The following is a 7,460-nucleotide window of genomic DNA, read 5'->3' as shown; positions in this document are numbered from 1 at the left end:
GTTTCCCACAATACACAATAATCAAAACTCTAAATGTATAAAACAAAGAAAAATTATTAAAAGCTACAAGGGAAAAAGACCAAGTAACACACACAGGCAGGCCCATTAGAATCACACCTGACTTCTCAATGGAGATTTTAAAGGCTACAAGCTCCTGGATAGATGTTCTGCAAACTACTACTATACCCAGCAAAACTATAGTTGTAATATAAAGAGAAAGAAAGCTAATGATAACACTAAAGTTAAGCACTATTCATCTACAAAGACAGCTCTACAGAGGCACAAGAAGGAAAACTTCAGTCTGAAGAGGTTAACCAACATCCAAGGAAGTACAAGGAATAAATAATCCCAGACCAGAAGATCAAAAATACGAGCAACCCACACATAACAATAAAATAACAGTAATCAATTATCACTGCTCATCGATAATCCTCAATATTAATGGTCTTAATTCTCCAATAAAAAGACACAGACTAATAGCCTGAATTAGAAAACAAGCCCATCTTTCTGCTGTATCAAAGAAACACACGTTACCATTGAGGGTACACATCACCCCGGGTTAAAAGAACAGAAGAAATATTCCAAGCAAGTGGAACCAAGAAGCACATAGGTAGCAGCCATCTTCACATATGGCAAAATGCCCTTCAAACCACGCCAGCTCTGAGGAGGTAAGGAAGAACATGACATACTCATCAAAGGAACATCCACCAAGAGGACAGTGCAGTTATAGCCATCCATGTGTCAAACAGAAGATACCCACGCTTATTAAAGAAAACAATTCTTTGTTGTATGTTCTCTTGCATAAATATAAGAACAGATCTACAAAATTCAATTTTCAACTTCAGTGTCCTGAATGGTAATGAGACCAGAAATCAACTTCTAATTCACATAAGGCCCATACCTAATTTAAAAGAATTTTTAATATTAACTTAAATTATTTATATTTTAATTTTTACATTAAAATAATTATAAATATTTTCCAATTATTTATAATTTTCCTATTGGTAATGATTACATTCCATCTATACCTGACTAATTAGGTATACTAATCATCTCATTTGTCAAAGAGTGCATCTGTGTTAGTTTTTCCATTACTAGAGCTTTATGATCAACCTTAATTACAGGTAAAATCACTTTCCCTCATTATTATTCTTCAAAATTGGCCTAAGTGGCTTGCCCCTTTACTCTTGGGAGTTTCTGATTCAACGTGTCACATTCTCTGGAAAATCAGGTTCATATTTTGGCTTTGGTGTGTTGAATATAGACATTAAGTGTGTGGGGGGATATTTATAATACCAAGTGTATTTAATCTGAAAATACAATACAGTCCTTCATTTATTTGATTTCTCCTTCAACTTTAATAAGTTATTTTCAGCTAGATATGGTAGTGTACAGCTTTGATTTCAGCACTTGGGAGGCAGAGGAGGCAAAGGCAGGCAGATCTATGTGATTTCAAGACCAGCCTAATGTATATAATTAGATCCAGGAAGGCAAGAGCTACACAGTGAGATCATGTCTCAAAACAAAAACAAAACAAATAAAAAGAACAAAAATCAGTGCTTTCTTTACAAAAATTTCACACAACTTTTGCTGTATTTATGGCTTTAAATTGCATTTCTTATTCTTTGTTACTGGGAAAGAAACCATTTTCAATGTTATGCTATTGATGAATCAACCAGTATGACTTACTCAATTGGTAAGTTCTGGCTTGTCAAATCTTATAAGTTATAATATATAATTTGCAAGCAATGACATATGCCAATCAATCATTTTCTTTTTCTTTTACTTTTCTTTTTTTTTTTTTAAAGGAAACATCAAATTTAATTTAAAGAAAACCAACCTAAAAGTAACTGCAAGAACAATGAGCAAACCAACTCCTGAAAAGAGCCAGATGCTCACACTGGCTGCAGGGCTGGAGAAAGGGGCAGGTCATTTAGCTGGAGAGCTTGTGAGTTACTTGCAAATGAACTTCTTTGAGGGAGGAGGGATCCTCAGGTCATTCCTGACTATCAGAATGCCTGTGAGCTTCTCTCTCTAGAAGTGCCCTCCCTGTACATATATATCAAAGGGCAAAGTCTCCACTTTCCTACACAGGCTCTCTTCTTCTGTCTTAGTCAACTCTCAATGGAGGGGCAACCAGAACACCACCATCTCCCTGGACGAAGAGCATGGAGATGTTTCATTTTGTGGATTTATCTATCTCTTCATATGTCTCCTCATCAATCTCTATCACCTTCACAGTTCCTTCTATGTCTCCCAGGATCATATTTAGATGTTGATCATAAGCATGTAATCTGCCTGGAAGCACTCAGTCACTTCTCATTTTCACATAAATTTGCTCATCCAAGCTGAGCCTGATAAGATCCAAGGGCTCCTCTATGGTAGGTATTGGTGGTCTGTTGCTGATCTACGCTGTCCGCCATGTTCCCCAATCATATTTTTATTGTTGTACTTAGACTTTTAGCACAGGGCTAACTATTAACAAGAGTAGATGTCTTTGTCTTATTCTTACCCATAATCCTTGTCTTTTGGGTATGATGTTTATTTCAGACTCTTTTTTTTTAGATATTTTCTTTATTTACATTTCAAATGTTATCCCTTTTTCTAATTTCCCCACCAAAAGTCCCCTATCCCTCCTCCCCTCCCCCTGCTCCTGAACCCACCCACTCCCATTCCTGGTCCTGGCATTCCCCTATACTTGGGCATAGAACCTTCACAGGACCAAGGGCCTCTCCTCCCATTGATGACCGACTAGGCCATCCTCTGCTACATATATAGCTAGACCCACAAGATCCACCATGTGTTTTCTTTGATTGGTAGTATAGTTCCAAGGAGCTCTGGGGGTACTGGTTAGTCCATATTGATGTTCCTCCTATGGGTCTTTAGACCTCTTCAGCTCCCTGGGTACTTTCTCTGGCTCCTTCATTGTGGACCTTGTGCTCCGTCCAATGGATGACTGTGAGCATCCACTTCTGTATTTGCCAGACACTGGCATAGCCTCACAAGAGATAGCTATATCAGGGTCCTGTCAGCAAAATATTTCTGGCATATGCAATAGTGTCTGAGTTTGGTGGTTGTATATGAGATGGATCCCCAGGTGGGGCAGTCTCTGGATGATCCTTCCTTCCGTCTCAGCTCTGAACTTTGTCTCTGTAACTCCTTCCATGGGTGTTTTGTTCCCCATTCTAAGAAGGAATGAAGTATCCACATGTTGGTCTTCCTTCTTGAGTTTCATGTGTTTTGCAAATTGTATCTTGGGTATTCTAAGTTTCCCTATACCCTCCCTCCGTCCTGCTCCCCTACCCCTACTCCCACTTCTTGGCCCTGGCTTTCCCCTGTACTGGGGCATATAAAGTTTGCAAGACCAAGGGGCCTCTCTTACCAGTGATGGCCGACTAGGCCATCTTCTGATACATATGCAGCTAGAGATATGAGCTCTGGGGGTACTGATTAGTTCATATTGTTGTTCCAATTATAGGGTTGCAGACCCCTTCAGCTCCTTGGGTCCTTTCTCTAGCTTCTCCATTGGGGGCCCTGTGTTCCATCTTATAGATGACTGTGAGCATCCACTTCTGTATTTGCCAGGCACTGGCATAGCCTCATATGAGACATCTCTAATAGGGTCCCTTCAGCAAAATCTTTCTGGCATTGTGCAATAGTGTCTGGGTTTGGTGGGTGATTATGGGATGGATCCCCTGGTGGGGTAGTCTCTGGATAGTCCATCCTTTTGTCTTAGCTCCAAACTTTGTGCATACGTAATGACTTCTTTTGTGACTGGGTTACCTCACTAAGGATGATATCCACCAGGTACATCCATTTGTCCACGATTTTCATAAATCCATTGTTTTTAATAGCTGAGTAGTACTCCATTGTGTAAATGTACCACATTTTCTGCTGTCACCTGAATTTTTGATCTTAGCCATTCTGACTGGTGTGAGGTAGAATCTCAAGGTTGTTTTAATTTGCATTTCCCTGATGTAAGGATGTTGAACATTTTTTCAGGTGCTTCTCAGCCACTTGGTATTCCTCAGTTGAGAATTCTTTGTTTAGCTCTGAATCCCATTTTTTAATGGGGTTATTTGAATTTCTGGAGTCCAGCTTATTGAGCTCTTTGTATATATTAGATATTAGTCCCCTATCAGATTTAGGATTGGTAAAAATCCTTTCCCAGTCTGTTGGTGGTCTTTTGTCTTATTGACAGTGTCTTTTGCCTTACAGAAGCTTTGCAATTTTATGAGGTTCCATTTGTCAATTCTTGATCTTATAACACAAGCCATTGCTGTTCTGTTTAGGAATTTTTGCCCTGTGCCCATATCTTCCAGGCTTTTCCCTACTTTCTCCTCTATTAATTTCAGTGTCTCTGGTCTTATGTGGAGGTCTTTGATTCACTTAGACTTTAGCTTTGTACAAGGAGATAAGAATGGATCAATTCACATTCTTCTACATGATAACCGCCAGTTGTGCCAGCACCATTTGTTGAAAATGCTGTCTTTTTTTCCACTGGATGGTTTTTGCTCCCTTGTCAATTATCAAGTGACCATAGCTGTGTGGATTCTTCAATTCTATTCCATTGATCTACCTGTCTGTCACTGTACCAGTACCATGCAGTTTTTATCACAATTCCTCTGTAGTACAGTTTAATGTCAGGCATGGTGATTCCACCAGAGGTTCTTTTATTGTTGAGAATAGTTTTTGCTATCCTAGATTTTTTCTTTTTCCAGATGAATTTGCAAATTGCCTTTTCTATATCAGTGAAGAATTGAGTTGGAATTTTGATGGGGATTGCATTGAATTTATAGATTGCTTTCGGCAGGAAAGCCATTTTTACTATATGAATCCTGCCGATCCGTGAGCATCTTTCCATCTTCTGAGATCTTCTATAATTTCTTTCTTCAGAGACTTGAAGTTCTTATCATACAGATCTTTCACTTCCTTAGTTAGAGTCACACCAAGGTATTTTATATTATTTGTGACTATTGAGAAGGGTGTTGTTTCCCTAATTTCTTTCTCAGCCTGTTTATTCTTTGTGTAGAGAAAGGCCATTGATTTGTTTGAGTTAATTTTATATCCAACTACTGCACTGAAGCTGTTTATCAGGTTTAGGAGTTCTCTGGTGGAATTTTTAGGGTCATTTATATATACTATCATATCATCTGCAAATAGTGATATTTTGACTTCTTACTTTCCAAATTGTATCACCTTGATCTCCTTCTGTAGTCTAATCACTCTGTCTAGGACTTCAAGTACTGTATTGAATAGGTAGGGAGAAATTGGGCAGCCTTGTCTAGTTCCTGATTTTAGTGGGATTGCTTCAGGTTTCTCTACATTTAGTTTAATGTTGGCTACTGGTTTGTTGTATATTGCTTTTATCATGTTTAGGTATGGGCCTTGAATTCCTGATCTTTCCAAGACTTTTATCATGAATGGGTGTTGGATTTTGTTAAAAGATTTCTCAGCATCTAACGAGATGATCATGTGGTTTTTGTCTTTGAGTTTGTTTACATAATGGATTAGGTTGATGGATTTACGTATACTAAACCATCCCTGCATCTCAGAGATGAAGCCTACTTGATCATGATGGATGATTGTTTTGATGTGTTCTTGGATTCAGTTTGAGAGAATTTTATTGAGTATTTTTGTATAGATATTCATAAGAGGAATTGGTGTGAAGTTCTGTTTCTTTGTTGGGTCTTTATGTGGTTTAGGTATCAGAATAACTGTGGCTTCATAGAATGAATTGGGTAGAGTACCTTCTGTTTCTATTTTGTGAAATAGTTTGAGGAGAATTGGAATTAGTTCTTCCTTGAAGGTCTAATAGAACTCTGCACTAAACCCATCTAGTCCTGAGGGTTTTTTTTTGTTTTTTTGTTTTTTTGTTTTTTTTGGTTGGTAGACTATTAATGACTACTTCTATTTCTTTAGGAGTTATGGGACTGTTTAGATTGTTAATCTGATCCTGGTTTAACTTTGGTACCTGGTATCTGTCTAGAAAATTGTCCATTTCATCCAGGTTTTCCAGTTTTGTTGAGTATAATATGCCTTTTGTAGTACGATCTGATGATGTTTTGGATTGCCTCAGGTTCTGTTGTTATGTCTCCCCTTTCATTTCTTATTTTGTTAATTAGGATACTGTCCCTGTGCCCTCTAGTTAGTCTGGCTAAGGGTTTATCTATCTTGCTGATTTTTCTCAAAAAAAAAAAAAAAAAAAACAGCTTCTGGTTTGGTTGATTCATTGAATAGTTCTCTTTTTTTCCACTTTGTTGATTTCAGCCTTGAGTTTGATTATTTCCTGACGTCTACTCCTCTTGGGTAAATTTGCTTCCTTTTGTTCTAGAGCTTTCAGATGTGTTGTCAAGCTGCTAGTGCATGCTCTCTCCAGTTTCTTTTTGGCGGCACTCAGAACTGTGAGTTTTCCTCTAGAACTGCTTTCTTTGTGTCCCATAAGTTTGGGTATGTTGTGACTTCATTTTCATTAAACTCTAAAAAGTCTTTAATTTCTTTCTTTATTTCATTCTTGACCAAGTTATCATTGAATATACTGATATTCATCTTCCATAGGAATGTTGGTTTTCCATTATTTGTGTTGTTATTGAAGATCAACATTAGTCTGTGGTCATCTGATAGGGTGAATGAGATAATTTCGATATTTTTGTATCTGTGGAGGCCTGTTTGGTGATGAATTATATGGTCAATTTTGGAGAAGGTACCATGAGGTGCTGAGAAGAAGGTATATCCTTTTGTTTTAGGATGAAATGTTCTATAGATATCTATTAAATCCATTTGTTTCATAACTTCTGTTAGTTTCACTGTGTCTCTGTTTAGTTTCTGTATCCAGGATCTGTCCACTGATGAACGTGGGGCGTTAAAGTCTCCCACTATTATTGTGTGAGGTGCAATGTGTGCTTTGAACATTACTAAAGTTTCTTTAATGAATGTGGCTGCCCTTGCATTTGGAGCATAGATATTAAGGATTGAGAATTCATCTTGGAAGATTTTTACCTTTGATGAGTATGAAGTGCCCCTCCTTGTCTTTTTTTTTGATAACTTTGGGTTGGAAGTCGATTTTATTCGATATTAGAATGACTACTCCAGCTTGTTTCTTCAGACCACTGGCTTGGAAAACTATTTTCCAGCCTTTTACTCTGAGGTAGTGTCTGTCTTTGTCCCTGAGGTGGGTTTCCTGTATGCAGCAAAATGTTAGGTCCTGTTTATGTAGCAAGTCTGTTAGTCTATGTCTTTTTATTGGGGAATTGATTCTATTGATATTGAGATATTAGGAAAAGTAATTGTTACTTCCTGTTATTTTTGTTGTTAGAGTTGGGATTCTGTTCTTGTAGCTATCTTCTTTTAGGTTTGTTGAAGAATTACTTTCTTGCTATTTTTTTTAGGGCATAATTTCCCTCCTTGTGTTGGAGTTTTCCCTTTATTATCCTGTGAAGGACTGGATTCGTGGAAAAATA

At 37.7% G+C, this 7,460-nt stretch overlaps 1 pseudogene; it reads right to left on the bottom strand.

Annotated features, from left to right (window-relative positions):
- Positions 1-2,110: 2,110 nt before the first annotated feature.
- On the bottom strand, positions 2,111-2,423 carry LOC110292462 (U6 snRNA-associated Sm-like protein LSm3 pseudogene; annotated as a pseudogene).
- Between the last annotated feature and the right edge of the window lie 5,037 nt (positions 2,424-7,460).

The sequence above is a fragment of the Mus caroli genome, unplaced genomic scaffold (assembly GCF_978045245.1).
Source record: "Mus caroli unplaced genomic scaffold, Mus_caroli_1 scaffold_6, whole genome shotgun sequence".
In the NCBI taxonomy this organism is placed as follows: Eukaryota; Metazoa; Chordata; class Mammalia; order Rodentia; family Muridae; genus Mus; species Mus caroli.
The sequence above is the reverse complement of the archived record's forward strand: the minus strand, read 5'-3'. Positions and strand labels throughout refer to the sequence as shown.